The sequence below is a fragment of the Anser brachyrhynchus genome (genome assembly GCF_964034855.1).
Source record: "Anser brachyrhynchus genome assembly, chromosome: 2".
Taxonomy (NCBI): domain Eukaryota; kingdom Metazoa; phylum Chordata; class Aves; order Anseriformes; family Anatidae; genus Anser; species Anser brachyrhynchus.
The window spans coordinates 127,121,742-127,138,562 of record NC_137695.1 but is presented as its reverse complement, the minus strand read 5'-3'; the positions used below and the strand labels follow the sequence as shown (position 1 = coordinate 127,138,562).

Sequence of the window (16,821 nt, the reverse complement as noted above, 5' to 3'; positions counted from 1 at the left end):
CCTGCCTGGCTGCTACACAAATATTAAAACAACTCTGTGTGAGACAAGTTTTTTCAGCATCTGGTCTGCAGCACCATGAGACAGTAGCTAAATCTTTGCTATGCAAGGCCTCCTTGTCAATCCTGAGCCTAAACATAGTAGCCAGTGTAATAAGATGTTTATTAGGGGAAAAAAATAATTCATGTCTTGAGATAAACTCCTAACATTGACCACATTCCTCCTGAAAGTTACAGTAAAATGACTACTGTGTTTTCTTCCTAACTACATTCCTTTCAGGAAGAGACACTGCATGCCTGCTAAAGTCATTTGTAGCCTTGTCCTCCATATAAATGAATGTCAAGGTTGAATAAGATAACTAATGAGTTGGACTACCTCATACTTGAACACCAGAAGAGAGGTAGCTCCAAGTTTCCTTCCTTTAATCCTTGGTGGGTTGCTCTGATTCTTATAACTTTTTCTCCCAACAAAATTCTTACTGTGTGTTTCTGGAACAAAATACCTTATCTAGGGCTTATCCAAATCCCATCTACTTCATTACCACATTCAACTTGGGACAAAAGCCCTTAATGCAAGACAGGGGTAAAATGTGAAAACAATGGTTTCCAAATTTTCTAACTCTTTACATTTATAAATCTAAATATTTTAGTGTCAGAAATGTCACGAATGGATTGAGAGCTTTCAAAATCACAACCAGGAAGTATGTTGTACCCTATAGCACGTTTTAAAAAGGAAATGACTGAATAAATTAAAACATTGGAAGACAATCTAAGTTACATAATAGTTATATGTATTAAATCATTCAGGAGAAGGAGCAGCTGAACTAACACTCTGTAAAAATGAACTCTCTGTGGTAGACTCTTCACTCACTGAACTTATTTAAAGTGTAACAGTGAGGAGTGAAGGGTTTGACAAAATGGAAAATTGCTGCCATGGAAGAGATACATTCAGTCATTCCTTACAGAGGAGAAGATGATGATTCAGTTACATGCTAGAGAGAAGCAATTAACTACATCTTTCAGTTTAAAACTGATGCTTATTTGCAATGATGTTTAACCCAGAACCAACTCAGTTCCTCTTATCTGAATGCTCATCTATAAAAGGAAGAAAATATGAGCTATTCATAGTGAAGATGTGGATGCTATTACAAATTGTTTACAGTCTGTGTGAACATCAGGTCTAAATGTTTTCCCCATAAATGCTCACATAAGCACCTCATTGATCATTTTTCTCTCAATATGTTCTTCCTGTTTTCACTTCAAGTATATGACATAACTACAGGCCACCTAAAATTAAATTCTTAATAGCTGAATATGCAATCCTTTATAAGGAGGGCCTTGTAGACCAACAGACAATTTGAATCCAGATCTTACTCTGTTATCTAAATTAAGAGCCAATGGTTGGAAAACAATTTAATTTTATGATGAACTGGAAATATTTCAGGAAGTATTCATACCAGACTGCTACAACACACAATCTTAGAAGGGTATTTTATAGGTTGTATGTATTTTAAAGATTTTAAAGAACAGAAGTTATTTGTTATCAGTAAATCAGAAATGTTTCTGGTCTTTCAGCAGGGTACCTTTTCCATTTTTTAAATAACTGAATTTGAAAAATACTTTGCTATATATCAGATCAAAGTATTGTACTTAGTGTGCTGAAAAACAGTTATTTCACTTTCTTATATTTGTTTTTCAAAAAGATGACTTGACAGAGTTGTCTTCTAGTGATCTTCCTGTTGTAGCTGTTGTGAAAATATCAGGTTTTCCTCTGGTAGATGTAGAAGTATAAACATACAGACATTCTCCTATACTCATATGCTAAAAGCATTATCATTTCATTCTTGCACCTAGAACTTACCAGTTCAAGGTATTGTCCACTTGTGCATTCTGAAGAAAGAATGAACTGCCTCATCAAGATGCATGCCAGATGTCATTGTATAATGATAAAATTTTTGCTACCAAAAAAATAAATAATAAATACAAAATAACTACAGAAAAAAAAAAGTAATATTAATTGATAGGATTCCATTATATTTTCTGTTGTGCTTTCTATTCAGTGATCTAAATAAAAGCAAAGGTCTTGTGCTGAGATCTCAGGGGAAGAACTTTATTGGTGCATTTCATTCCACAGGACTGCAGATTTTAGACCAGAGGTGGACAAACCTTTTCATTGTAGGAGCCCCATCCGAAAATCCTTCCAAATAAAAAGCTGCATGATGTTCATGGCATACTTAGAAAAATCAAGGCTAGAAGGACTGCGATTTCCAAACAAGTGATGGAAGAGTCCCAGTGCTCAACAGGGCTGACCTATCTTGCTTCTGAGTCACAAAGCAGTTGAGAAATGTCAGCTTGTGCAAGCTGAACCTTGCTAGCAATACAGATTACCTGGCAGCCCGATTAAAACCTTGCAGCTGGCCTTTCTATTTAGCTTCACAATAGGGAAATCCCTTTGAACTACTCTGAATATCCAGTTCTGTCTAACACCAGATTTTTGCCAGCCTTATCTGATTGCTTTAAGAATCTGAATCAGTTTAAGCATTAACCTCAGAAGTAAATGGTCTCATTATAATCAGTGCAGCTACCAACATGATAAACTTACCGTTCATGATTTAGGGCCCTCCATTAACAGACGAATAGAATGGATTCTAGTGGTTCCACATGTCCACCCTTCTTTCATTTATTGGGAGGTGCTGCACTATCCACAGTTCAGACCAAGCTGCTTTACAAGATATTATTATAATCTGTCGGAGGTAAGAATATACAGTATGCAGCGAAGTAAGACACAAAGCTTTGTTCTTTTAGAATGATATGCTCCATGTAACGCTGAAGTGAAAACGTTTATTTGAAACTCTTGCATCCTCCCTTCAAGGATTGCTGTTTAATTCTTTCCCTAAATTTCTGAGAGTTTATGCTATTAAAACCAGTGCTTGAAGCTGGGAGTTGCTATTTTTAGAGCTATAGAAGAGTGTTTTTCAGAGACTTTTGTCAGGAGTGGGACTCCTTTTTGTAGAAATACGAGGAAGATAAAGTCCATTTTCAGCTGATACTGTAGTCTAAGTGGTAATACTAATAATGATACAAGACAACTCCTAATCTTGTTATCAATAGTTGTTTTACCATTTATCTAAAAAGGACATTTCTTAAATAAATGTAGAGACCCACTTGAGAATAATTTTCAATGATATATGAATGGGAAAGAAATCAGCCTTTTAAAACTTTTAATGGACTTTTTCTTTCCTAATGATGATTTTACTACATTAAATATTGACATAATATTTTAAATATGCTGACTGTAAATTGAACAATATTAATAGAAACACAAATGTGAAAGAACTCACTTCAGTGGATCGTTTCGGCTATCACCATCTCTGAAGAAGGACTGAATACCTTAATTACCTTTGTACCAGTGGATGCTCATCTAACACACCCTTTGAAACCTGTGATGCTGGAGTTTTCTCCATTCCCATTGCACATGGCAATTCTCTGCCATCTTTGTGATAGACTTTTAGAAACTGGTAGGGATTTATCATACCTGTCAGTACACATTAAATTTAGAGCAATACCTCAACTAGAGTGGTCAGTCTACATTTTAAATGGTTAAAGCACCTACATATCTTTTTCGATGCCAGAGTCCTGTAACTAAAATATTATCAATCCTTTTTTATTGTATTTTTAGTGGAAGTCTTGGAAAGACATTAATTTTTACTAATAAATTCTGTAATTTAATTAGTATTTTTATGTCAGATGCTCAGACATGAACTGCTGGCTTTGGTGATGTCCCATAGCACTGCTTTCCTAGACCATGTTCTTGCAGACATACATTTGCAGGTAACTATTATGGTTAAGGTCAAGGTGACTGATTGCAGCACATACATTTAAACGTGTTTATATCTTTTGAGTATTAAGTCTTTTTTTTTAGGCCTTCAGGGAAGCAACTCAGTCTGCTTTCCTCCCTGGAGAGTGTGTAGTGCACTATAATAATAAATAATAAGTAGAATAGGTATATTTGCTTATTCCAGCATACTGCTGTACACAGAGAAAACTAGGTTCTTCCAAATTTTCAAGTGCCTGCAGATTTCTTTAGCAAATACTTTTGTTGTCTGATGACCTTTCCCTCATTAGTATGAATTTCCCTTCAAGGCAGGCATTTTTCAATCAACAGTAATTTGCATATAATTTATCAAGAGAAAAGGAAAGCAAAATAATTTTATTTAAAGATTTGCCTTTGTTTTAAGTGTCATTAGCAGTTCTGACTAATCAGATTTTTACAATCTCATCAGGCGCTTTTAGAAAATCTCTATGAACTCATCTAGAGGATGCATTTATTCCTAAGTGTCCTGTATTGCATTACAGCACAGTAACGAGTCACCGACTGCTACAGATGTTTATGTGAAATGCAATTAACACTCTGCCAATTTAGTTTTTATAGGGACACAATCAATTTTTATTCATTTTAAAGCTAGAATGCTTTCTTTTATTGTGTGCTGCCTCTCTGCTGATTATATAGCTAAACAAATTATTCTTCTGTTTGTAGTAAATGGGAGTGTTTAGTCAGACAGCAATGTGGCATATTACATGGTTCACATGTAGGATAGAAAAGAAATATTTGGATTGTGTAGAATTTGTAAGAACTAAAAGCTCATTTAAAATACGTATTTAAGTTTGGTTTATTTTAAAAATACCATGGAAAAGTGAGTGCTGGGATTTGTGGATATTTGTTTAATCATGAGCTTGGTTCTGTGATGTGCTTAGTGTCCACAGATGCCATGGCTTTTGTTAGGGGAATAGAAAACTCAGCCTGTTCAGGGTCTTCTTTGACAACGACATTTTCTTGGATACTTGACTTAGTTAAGATGATCGCAGTGAAAAATGCTAAATTAACCTATGCTATTTTTTGCTATGTAAGGAGATCTTAAGTGGTGCATTCAACAAACATAGGGATATTGTTGTAGGAAAGGGGCTACAACAAAGTAGTAGTAGTCATTCTCAAGTCAAAGACTTGAGAAGAATGGAGATTTCTGGATTGTCCCTCTTTAGTAATACTTTTTGGATATTAAGGATATGTCAGTTCAAGTAAGCAGCAGGAAAAGAAAGGAAGACTGAAGAAAAAAAAGACTGTAGGCGGTGTGAATGTAAACTCCTATGAACAAGTATGCTTAGAATAAACCACCTTCTATACTTAGAAAAATTATTGATAACATTTTCTTATGTTGATGCAGAAGCCTTTTCTCTTCAAGAAATAGTCCTACCTTAAATAAGTATCTCAGTTATCTTGACTTTAGTAATCACATGCAGAATCTGTAAATAAGGCTTCTGATCATTAATCTTCTCTTCAGAAGCATGCCTGTATCATTTCCTATCCTATCCTATGTGTTTGTTTTCCTTCCTTGACTGTTTATCTGCTTTAGTAGCAGCTTATCAAAGAGTTGCTCCCTGCCCAGCCTTAGTGTATATAGCTGTGTCATTGGGCTGGCCAGAACACTTGAATGTGAATGCATATCGGCCATTTGCTTGCATCTGTTGTTGGGGACAGCCATGGTCATCCCCCAAGGTGTTCCCCTTGGCATCCCCAGTATTTTGAACACCAGTGGTCTCAGCACTGTCCTCTTGTGACAAGCTGACCATGTTGTGTTTAATGCACCCCAAAATGCAGTTCAGTCTCTTGGTTTCCAGGGCACACTGCTGGCTTGTGTTGAGCCTGCTGTCAACCAGCATCCACAGGGCCCTTTATGCTGAGCTGCTCTCCAGGAACTCATTTCCCAGTCTGTACTTGTGTCCAGCATTGCTCCAGTCCTGGTTCAGAATCCATCCCTTGTTGAACTTCATGCCATTGCTGATTGCCCAGTGCTCCATTCTATTTCCATCCCTTTGCCAGGCCTCTTATCCTTCCAGGGAGTCAACAGCACCTCCCAGTTTAGTATCGTCAGCAAACTTGCTGAGGATGCACTCCAGTCCTGCATCCAGATCAATGATAAAAATGTTGAAAGGGGCCAACCCTAGAACTGAGTCCTGGGGAACACCACTGGTGACCATCCACTAGCCAAATGTGTCTCCATTTGCTACAACACTTTGAGCTCTAACATCAAGCCAGTTCAACACCCAATGCAGTGTGAACCTGTATCTCACAGTTGAACATGGCCAGCAGGATGCCATGAAGGACAGTATCAAAGGCCTTACTGAAATCCACAAGGATTATGTCCACTGCGTTCCCTTCATCCACCAAGCAGGTGACCGACCTTACCATAGAAGATTAAATTACTAAGGCAGTACTTTCCCTTGATGAGCTCATGCTAACTATGCCTACTAATAGCTTTGTTCTTTAAGTGCCTTTCAATAACACCCAGGACAATCTTCTCCATAACTACTCATAAATGGGTAGGATTGATAGGAATGCTGTTATATCCACCTGGAAGCTAATTTTGTTTACTTACTAATATAAAATTGAAAAAAATATAATAAAACTTGTATAAAACAGCATGTGATAGTATACATTTCTTCTGCAGTAGGTAATAGCGTGTGGTTCGTTCATTATAGCTTTATTTTTTCAGCTCTTTATTTGGTATTTACTGTGGAACTGGCTTCCCTAGTAGTTAAGGCACATGCATACACATTTAAGTTTTCTAGGCCTCTGCCAGCCAAGCTAGAAAGTAAGTTGAAAAGCCATTTCTTCTTCAGCTACCTTGTTACCCTTCTGCTGGAAGGCTTCAGGGCTTGTATTTTTATAGTCCAGGGCAGTCAGATAGTGCTTGGGTTACACTTACTGGATATCAGAACCACCTCTGTATAACCTATGCAATTATTAAAATCATAGAATATACCGAGTTGGAAGGGACCCATAAGGATCATCTAGTCCAACTCCTGGCACCACATAAGTCTATCCAAAATTTTAGACCATGTGACTAAGTGCACAGTCCAAACGCTTCTTAAATTCAGACAGGCTTGGTGCAGTGACTAATTCCCTGGGGAGCTTGTTCCAGTGTGCGACCACCCTCTCGGTGAAGAACCTCTTCCTGATGTCTAGCCTAAACCTTCCCTGCCTCAGCTTGACACCATTCCCGTGGGTCCTTCTTTTAGTTTCAAAAAATACGTCTTTTAGTTTCAGGAAAACAAACAAACAAACAGACAAAAAAAAAGCAAGCAAGGAAACAAACAGAAAAAAAAAAAAAACAATTATGAGGATGTGCATCCTATCTGTGTTTAAGACCCCTTTTATCACCCTATTAATTTTTGCTCTTTTTTCTTGCACATTTAAGAGTGGTTTCAGTCTAACTCCAGATGCATGAGTTCTTAAAGGTAATATTGTGTTTTTACTTGCCAGTCAAGTGTTATGGATGATTATAGTTTTGTTATCCAGACCAATAGTAATTTATTTAGGTTGCAGTTACTGCACACTGCTGACTTTTTTTTTTTTTTACCTAAACTAGTAAAGCATTGAGATGGAAATTTAAAGCACAGCTGTCTTCTTAAATTAGAACTGTGAATATAATGTACTAACACTTGTGTAATTAAATGACTATTTTCCCAAAATTTAGTTATAAACTACTAAAAAAGTTAACATTTTAATATATATATTTTTAAATTACATGTTTCTATGAAATACATCTAATAATTTTGTAGAGTGCCACAACACAAATCTGAAGAAAATATTTACAATTTTTAATGAAACCCTCTGTTTTAAATTGGGCATGTATTCAGAGATAAACATGTATTCGGGAAAAAAAAAAAAAGTAAAGTTTTTTATCCTTTTTTTTTTCCAGGTATTTTTTACCTGATCTGGCTTGCTGTGGGAAGTAAAAAAGTAGATAACTCACAACCTAACTCAGAGTTTTCAAGGCCTCCCTGAAGACAATATGAAGGCTTCTTGTTTCACTTCTTAAAATTTATTAGTATTCAAGTTCAGTGAAGCCCAGATGAATAATTGCAGAAAATAAACACCCCTAGGAAGTATGAAAAGGTGAACTATAGAAGCTGCTCTTACACTTTATGCAGAAATGACATGAGGTCCACATTTGGTTCTGTTTCATGTTTCTCTTGCTGTTTTCAAAGGAAATGGTACAATGACAAGGACTATTTTTAGTAACATGCTGAAATTGCCACAATGTTAGGAGACAAACCATTGTGAAGCAGGGAAAAAAATGCTGAAAATGACCGGTAAGGACACTTTAATGAACACTTGAATGCACCTCAAATTAAAAACAGATGTTCTGTGTTAAATTCAGTAGTAAGTCTTCTGTTCAGATTGAAGAAACTGTACCTTCATCAAGGACAAGAGAACAAGGATAGTTCTTCCCCAAAACAATGAGTATTTTCTGTATATTTAATAGATAATACTGTGCAGGTATGTTTTTGTACCTTTCTGAACCTTTACGGCGTGTTTAATATCAGTGATATAAATAACCCATAGCACCATAATTTTATTGTTTGAATATTACATTTCTTTATTTAAGAAAGCTCTGCAACACAATTTGCTTGCTAAATGGAAAATATTTCTGCAAAATAACTACTGAAGAACTACAAAAGAAAAAAAAAAAAGTTATTTCCTTACTTTTCACTGCACCAGAAGGAATACTGCAAATAAAGTGATACTGTAAATAGAATTTGATTTTCAGCATATTTTTGATTTAATAGATCGTAAATACCTTTTTTAGCTATCCATTCTCCAAGTTCTAATGGGACTACCTAGGTCTGGCAAAACAACCACTGACAGGAAACTAAAAATTCCTAGAAGAATTAGTTGTGGTATTTATATGCATATGTGTATCTGTATGAATACATACCCAGACATACAGAGATATATAGCATTGGATATAAAATATAGACCTTAAAAACATTATGGCTTGTAGAAGACCTACAGCAGCTAAGTCAGGTACTAGATGATCTAGTTACCCTTGCAGTCCTACTGCAAGTACAACTTCACACACACTGTTGGAGTGTAACAACAGTGAATTGTATATTCAGAACTTAGGGAAAAGGTTCCATCAAAAATGTTCAGAAATTATTCTGGAGAGCTGTAACATTTTGCTTTAGCACTGATTTCTCCGTCAAACCTTGATAGACAGTGAGAATCCCTGTGCTGCCTTGTAAAGAATACAAATGGTTTTCCTATATCATTCTTGTTAGAAGAAGTGCAACTTAAGGTAGAGACATGGTAGAGCTAACTTTTCTATATTTTATCATTCAATGGACTGTGTGTACTGTTTGGAGTAAAAGTGAGCTCCTGTTTTTTTTAGCTGGAGGTCAGGAATTTGGATGAAAAGCCAACTTCTTGTAGCCATCCCTCTCCACTATGTCTAAACGTAAATTTTGGATTACATATATCGTATTATTTCATGAAACGCTAATGTCATATGAATCATTATAACGTGCCGTATCAAGGCCCACTGAAGGAGTATGTAATGTATCATGTCAAGATCTACATAAAGACAATTTAATTTATGGATTATCAACTGAAAATTTGTGCTGGTTTTCTTCTGAGCTTTTAATATATGCTGTGTTAGGGTTGATGAAGGCTCTTGTTCTGTTCTAAGTACCAGATCTGAAAGACTACCATGCAGTGGCTAATACTAAGCGATATAGTACAAGTTCTTGCTTGTGTATGAATTCTCTAACTAATATTCAATTATTGAACCATTATCTGTTCAGATTGTTAATAACTTAGGATGTTAAGTTTATAGGAAAATTCAGTTTAGAAGGCACCCCAGGAGGTCTCTACTCTGACCTCCTGCTCAGAGCAGAATCAGACCAGGTTGCTCAGGGCTGTATCTAGTCAGGTCTTGAAAATCTCCAAGGTTTTCACTTCTGGGTGAAAAAGGGTTTCCTGTTATCCACTCTGAGACTCTTCAATTTCAGCTTATACATGTTGTCCCTCATCACCCCACCATGCTTCACTGTAAAGAGCCTGGCTCTTGTCTTCTTGATGATGTCCTTATAAGTATTGGAAAGCTGCTTTTAGTGTACCTTAAGCCTGCTAAACTTGGTAGAATTTACCTGATTTAATGGACTGGCCAAGCCTCATGTTATTTTGAGGATTAAAGACCATTTTCTTCCCTTTAAATAGCTCCCAACAGTTCACTTTTAGCACATGTTTAGGTCCTTCAGACTTTTTGCCCTCATTGCTTGTTAATGTAGTGCCTCTGCACTGTTTGAGTGTTGGTTTGAAATCAGTGAGAGGTTGTGAGCATTGTGCCCAGAGGTTCAATGTGTAGTGAACTAAAATGGTAGGGTTTTCTCTCTCTCTTTCTCTCTCTCTCTCTTTTTTTTTTTTTTTTTTAGGTTGTGGACACTCAGTGTTCTCTGTTTGCTGCCAGAAGGGTTTTGGTTTCAAGTGCCTCTTCACATAATAGGAGTAATCTGCTATTTACATTAGTCACGCAAGGTTCCTCCAAAGGTCAGTGGATTGCTCCTTTCTTGTGTTGTTTCCACTTAATCTGTTCAGGAGGACATCCTCTCTTCTTTACATCCTTTTTGCTTTCTGCCCTTTTGTGGTGATTTTAAACTCTCAAATAGGCTTTAAGTTTAGAGATTGAGGGTGAAAAGCTGAATCCACAAAGATCCACAAAGGTACTGGGAATAAAGTTCATCTTCAGAGAACTTCTCTTTAGTTCATCTTCACCAGATTTTACCATTTGCTTAGTAAGTAGTTTTTATGGAACACTTAGCTCTGCTCTTCTTCTCTTATATTCTTACCTGGTTTGCTCTGCCATTTAATTTTTACAATGAGGTGTCTGAAAATGTTCATACTATGAAAAGTGATTCATCTGTTGTTATGGTTTTTTTTTGTTGTTTTTTTTTTTTTTTTGGGGGGGGGGGCGGTAGTGAGGAACAAATGCATCTCAGCTTCCTGAAAGTGTGTTTCAAAGTTGCTATTAGTTGTCTTCATTATTTTTCATCCAAAATTGATTTGTTCCTCTGTCTGGATTGAGACTGGACTGGGGAGAGTGCATGGAGTATACATACTCAAGGGTGTCTTACAATTTGTTTCAAAGTACAATGTAAAAATTGACCAAAAATAAACACTGTATCAATATTATTTTTTAGATTTTCCATCTGAAAGAAGAGTTCCTGAGCATGCTTAGAGGTAAAAGTGAAGATCTGCTATTTACTGGCCAGCAGTTCAAAAACACTGAACCAATTTGCTCAGCATTGTTAACGAGTTTGCATAAAGCAGTTACAGCACACCAAAAATGAATGTGTGCAAAATGTTAGAAAGACTAGATTTATAGATATTTTCAGAACCTTGCTCATTTATCATGACTTTATCTTTCCATGTCAGTGTTTTTATCCATGCAGGGGAACTGTGGACTTGTAGCTGGGTTTCATGAAACTGAAGCTTTCATAAAGCCCTAGTGAAGTATATCCAACAGCTCATTTATAGTATAAGCTATTGGCAAGAAACATGAATTCCTTGAGATTCTCTGACAGTTTCATTTGTGGTATTTAGAGATTTTTTTTATTTTTTTATTTTTTGTTTTCACCACAATATGTATTATTCCTCCTGTAAAGACATAATTTACTTTGGATAAAAGTAGAGGTAGAAAGGTTTTCTCTTTGCTTTCTGCATTTATGGGAATGTGTGGCAGTTTAGTGTTTCATACTCACCCTCAGAAAACTCACGGGACATTCAGTGCTTTGTGAGTCTTCAGAGAATTGTACTAGGTGGACGGATAGAAAAACATGGGAAGGTAGGAGAGCAAGCAGATCACCAGGTCCTTCCGAATAGCAGAAATCAGAATTATTTAGATTTAGTGATAGATACTGATAAACAGTATCCACATAAACATGGATGGAGAGTTAGCTCTTTGAGCATATTTGCTGACTTCTGTTTGACAGCACCCCAGTAGTGCATTGGGAAGGTTTTAGTTAGCAGGATGCACCCAGTCCAAGCTCTATAGGTTTTTGACCGATTCTATTCAGAACATCCCTCCCAGGCTGTAAGCAGGAAAAATATTAGTGTTTTGGTTTCTTTCTATTTTAAGTAGACTTTGTCTCCAGTGTGACTGAAGTTCTGTTGTTCATTATGCCAGCTAGTATGTCTCATAGAGAACTGAGGTCATGGAAATCGGCTGGGGAAGGATTTCACATCAGCAGGAAGGAGTCCAGAAATGGACAGTAAAATTGTGTTTTTTTCATTGGTTATTGAGATCTATTAAAATTATGTTTAGGTGAGAACACTTACGAGATATGAATTGGTACACTGAGAAAAAGAAAATTATTTTGGGGTCCTTCCTGTATTTCAAGCTTTAGCAATTAGATGTGTAAATTCCTGTGCTGTTGCTTGTTGTTTTATATAAAAGCCAGTGTGGGATACTGATTCATGTAATTTTTGGAAATAATAAAATATCTGCTCATCTGGGAAGTCATTCTCAAGTTTAATTTTTATATTTTGAATAGGTCACCCAAAGTATATCCCAATGTCATCATAAAATAGACTCAATCCTGCTTTAAGTGATAGTAGTGCAATAATTATGTTTACAGAGGTAGATTTTAAAAGAAATGAAAAGAAAAATTAGATAAACCAAATATGCCCCAAATGCACAATAGCTTAGATGCAAATGCAGTTTTCAGATTGTTTTGGAATACATTTAACAGGAAGAATATTGCATGTGTTTCTTCTGTTTCCTCCTAGCGCCTGTGTGTTGAGCTTCAGTAGTGCATGTATGTAAAAAGCAGAGCTTTATGAAAGCATTTATTGGCATATTCATTAGTGCCAGACACCAACTCTTTACTAGAAGACGGTGATGTATAGAGTCACTAGTTAGAACAAAGTGGATTTGCAAGCTGAAGTTACGATATTTCCATACTGTGCTGTGGTTATTTTACTGTTTTAGAATAGATGGAGCCGCTATTCAGCCACATAGCAATGTTAAATCTCGAATATATAGGAGTGTTGCATGAAACCTCTGACCGCCAAAGTTTGGAGTTTAATGTGGCTGATGGGAATTTTAATAAGGAGCAGAAACCATGAAAAAGGGAATTATACTGAGTAGCTAGAGTTTGATTTCCCACTAAAATTTCTCCATGTTATTTTCTTATTTCTCATTTTCCCTTTTATGACTCACTGGAATTTTGTCGTACTGTCTGGGAAGCATTGTAGTGGAGTAAAAATCACAGATTATAATTTAAATCTATTTTATGATAGCTGTTGAAACATTGGACATAGCTATCTGCTTAGGTTTCAGTATAAGACTACTAGTACCTGGGAGGGGTGGGGTGAGGGAAGGGGGTAAAGTATTTTTTACTTAATAGCAAAAATAAAAAGAAGGTGCCACTCTTAAACAAACAAAATCCCTGCAGCCCTAACCCTTTAAAGTTTGAACATCATTCAGAGCAATTCAGAACTAAGGTTATACTCCAAGAGGTAATTGTGGATTGCAACCTATAAAAGGAAGAAATAAGCGTCTTTTTTATTGGTACTGTATTTTATATAAAGCAAGGAAAAAAATATTCATTTTATAATGCTTCATGTATTTTCAGCTTGGCTTACTGGAGGTCATCTTAGAAAAGCAGAGAAGTAGATGTAAAAGTTCATTAATTCTTGGAGGATGAGACAGATTATTGAATAATCAGCTGAGATTTTACTCCCAGCTCTTTGAATTAAATAAGCTGTAAATGTACACAAATCCTCCCAGAGCTTTACATAGACTGTGCCTGAGGAAGTTGAATTATAGAAAAGAACATCTTAATTTCAATCCACTGCCTCTGAAACTCATTTCATAATTACTGAGAATACTGAACTTATACAAATCAAGCTACTGAATTCTGGGCACCCAAGTCAGCAAAAGTAGTACCCTAATATTTTCCTGAGACACATATAAATATTTTTTTTTTACATGTAGAGAAATAGATGGATGAGGTTATCTTATAAATAACAAAAAATAATTCAGTAATTTTTCTTATGAACCTTTTGCTAATTCGCACTAAAATAAAATAAAATAAAAAATCCAACTACTCATTTCGTAAAAGCCGAAATATTATTCAGTGAGGCTATTAAACTGGAAGAGACTAAATTAGTAGTTGAGAAGGAAAGAGGCATTATACCTCTATTGAATCAAGAATGATTCATTTATGTTTGTGTAAAATTAAACACCTATTTTTTCTACAAAGTTGAGGAACCGCTGCATTTACAATGGTAAAGGAGGTGCTAAACTAACAAACAAACTAACAAGACAAAAAACTATATTACTTGTATAACTTGTTCAGTTTCAGAAGGGGTTGGTTAAAAAATGAGCAACAATACTGGAAAACACTGAGCTATGCTTTTGTTTGAGGTAAACAGAGACTATAGGAGTGTAAATCCCTTGAACATATAAGAGATACAATATGACTTCTGCATTCTTCATGTTTGTCACTGAGAAGGTGAACAAAAAACAGATATAGTATATTTGGATTTGCGAAAAGGCTTTACATTCTCACAGGAAGTAATTCAAGAAGCACATTAATGATAAACTTCTGCGTGGACTGAAAAGTGGCAGAGAGAATAGAGGACAAATAGAAACAGGAGATTGATATTCATCATGCAGGCCCCTCAGCATCTATACTATAAATACTTTGATAAATATGTTTATTAATCATCTAAAAATAAATTGAGAAAAGAGGAGGAAAATTTAAGACAGGATTAGTTAAGTGAAGAAGATTAGGAAAGACTGAAGAATTCCTATGGGACCTGATATAATTGGCAAATATAATGTAAACTATTTGGATGAATCCCGTGAGCTACAGCAGTCAGAGCTCCTAGAGGGATTCAGGCATCTTTTTTCGTAGCTTATTGTCACTCCTACTCAGAGCACGGCATCAGTCAAAAATTAAAATGGTTGCATTGATACTAACAATTGTGTTCTTTCAAATAATAAGCCTGTGTTTCCCATAGAAGAAAAATTCAGAAGGATTTAAAAGGATATTGACAAAATAATACTGATCATATGAACAAAATACGATTTTTTGTTGATGTTACTTAACTCTCATGTTGCAGATGATAAAACTATGAGCAATTGTATCCCTGTTGTTCTTCCAGAAGAGTGATTTTCATCTCTCTGGTAAAAGTGGCCAGTACTGTCAGATGAGTGAGACCTTCTAGAATGGACAGACCACAAGACTGCAGGCATTGTGTTCTGAGTTCACTAAGATAAAAGTTTCTAAATGAGAAAATGCTTGTGCATGTGCAGGTCATTAGTAAACGGAAGTTCAGATTGCAAACCCACTCCATTTAGCTTTTGGGTCTTGCACTTTTACTGTGTGCAAGATGACACTTGTCTTATCTGAAAAGATATAACCTTCACCATTCATATTAATTCATAACTGATCACCTGCAAATGAGCTAACTACTTAGACTTGTATGGTTTTAGTATCCTAGCCTAGCTAAGTGCTTCTGGAGACTTAAAGCTCAAAACTCAGCCCACTCAAAAAGCTTGTTAATGGGTCCCACATGACACAGCTATCAATTTTTTAGTATCAGATATACATGCTGTATCCATTATAACTTTCACTTAGGGGCAGACTTGCCCTAACTGTATAGTAGCTGGTAAGGTTTGCTGTTATTTTTGATATGAAGAAAGGAAAAAATTAACAATGTTAGATGAAAGTGAAAATGTGTAGTACGAAAGAAAATGCTCGCTATTTGTCTGCCAGAGAGGTGCCTGATGGCAGAAAGTTTCAAAGAGTTGCAAAATTCTGTCTGTGTTTTTAACATTTCCCAGGTTGTTTAAATGTGCATTGTAAGCAATGATAAAATGACAAGTTATCATTGATCTGTCCTTTCCTCCATCTCAGAGGGATTCGTTAAATAATGCATGCACCCATGTGAATTACCCTTCTTCACTCTACTATCCCTAGACCATTAGCCAAATATAGCAACAGCAGCATCTTTCAACCCCTAGAAACCCTTTGGCTTTCATTTAATTAAATTATCCCATTATGAAAACTCTTATAATGAGATTAAATTTAATTATTTATTAGACACTTATTTGCACTAGGGAACCTATCAATTATGCATGGTTGTGCTAAACATTTTTCAATCCATCACCTTTTCTTTTCATGGAAGGTGCAATTTATTAAGTGCATCTGAAATACTGTAACAGAGGAGATCTAGTAGAAATGTATATGCCATCCTACTTCAATTAATTACAAATATGATAAGAAAACAGAGATATGAACATTTATTCTATCTCCTTTGAAATACAGTACACTGGCAGAACTGCACATTTTGCAATTATTTGGTGCAACTTGCATTTTACATCCTACCTTATAAAGTTTATGGACTTTTTTTTAATTCACATTTTTTGTTGTATTTTTTGTGTTAATAGCTTCCAATTACACAAAAATTCAGATGTAATGCCTAATTAGAATAGCTCAAAGAAATATTTGTAGCACAATGTAGCTTGTAGCTATGTACATACAAGAAGTTCTTATGAATTTATAGAAGATTCTAATATTCTTTTAATGTACATTAGTAATTTTAGTAAAGATTAAAATTTATGAATATTTCAACTGTACGTAGCCATAAAACATCATCGGTTGCATATGTTCTTGCTAAGAATTTGGATATGAATTCAAAAACATTAAAGCTACCAGTAATTGTTTTAAGCAGAATGACATTTTCTGATGAATGTTAAGAAGATGTAAATGTCAATATAGCTCTGAGCTTTTCTTTTATAAGACCTTGTCAATATGTAATTAATTATTCAGCTGGAGTTCTGTGTGGCTCAAGGCAGGATTTCAAAGACCTTTCTCTTGCAAACTGCAAAGTCATCATAAGATTGTTTCTACCTTTTTTCCTTTCCCTTTTTTTTCTTCACATTTTGAAATAGCGCATGTATAAAAGCTCATA

The 16,821-nt window shown here is 35.5% G+C and overlaps 1 protein-coding gene across 12 annotated transcripts in view; it reads left to right on the top strand.

The window, feature by feature from the left end:
- Positions 1 to 16,821, top strand: part of EYA1 (EYA transcriptional coactivator and phosphatase 1) — a 179,584-nt gene that overhangs the window by 50,216 nt on the left and 112,547 nt on the right. The window contains exons 1-2 of one of the 12 annotated variants that reach the window (XM_080579843.1): positions 10,273 to 10,386; positions 11,037 to 11,076. The exons of the other annotated variants lie outside the window; for them this stretch is intronic. The gene's annotated coding sequence lies outside the window, so the exon portion shown is untranslated. Of the gene's footprint in view, positions 1 to 10,272; positions 10,387 to 11,036; positions 11,077 to 16,821 lie in introns of those variants that run through there. 12 annotated transcript variants of the gene reach the window in all.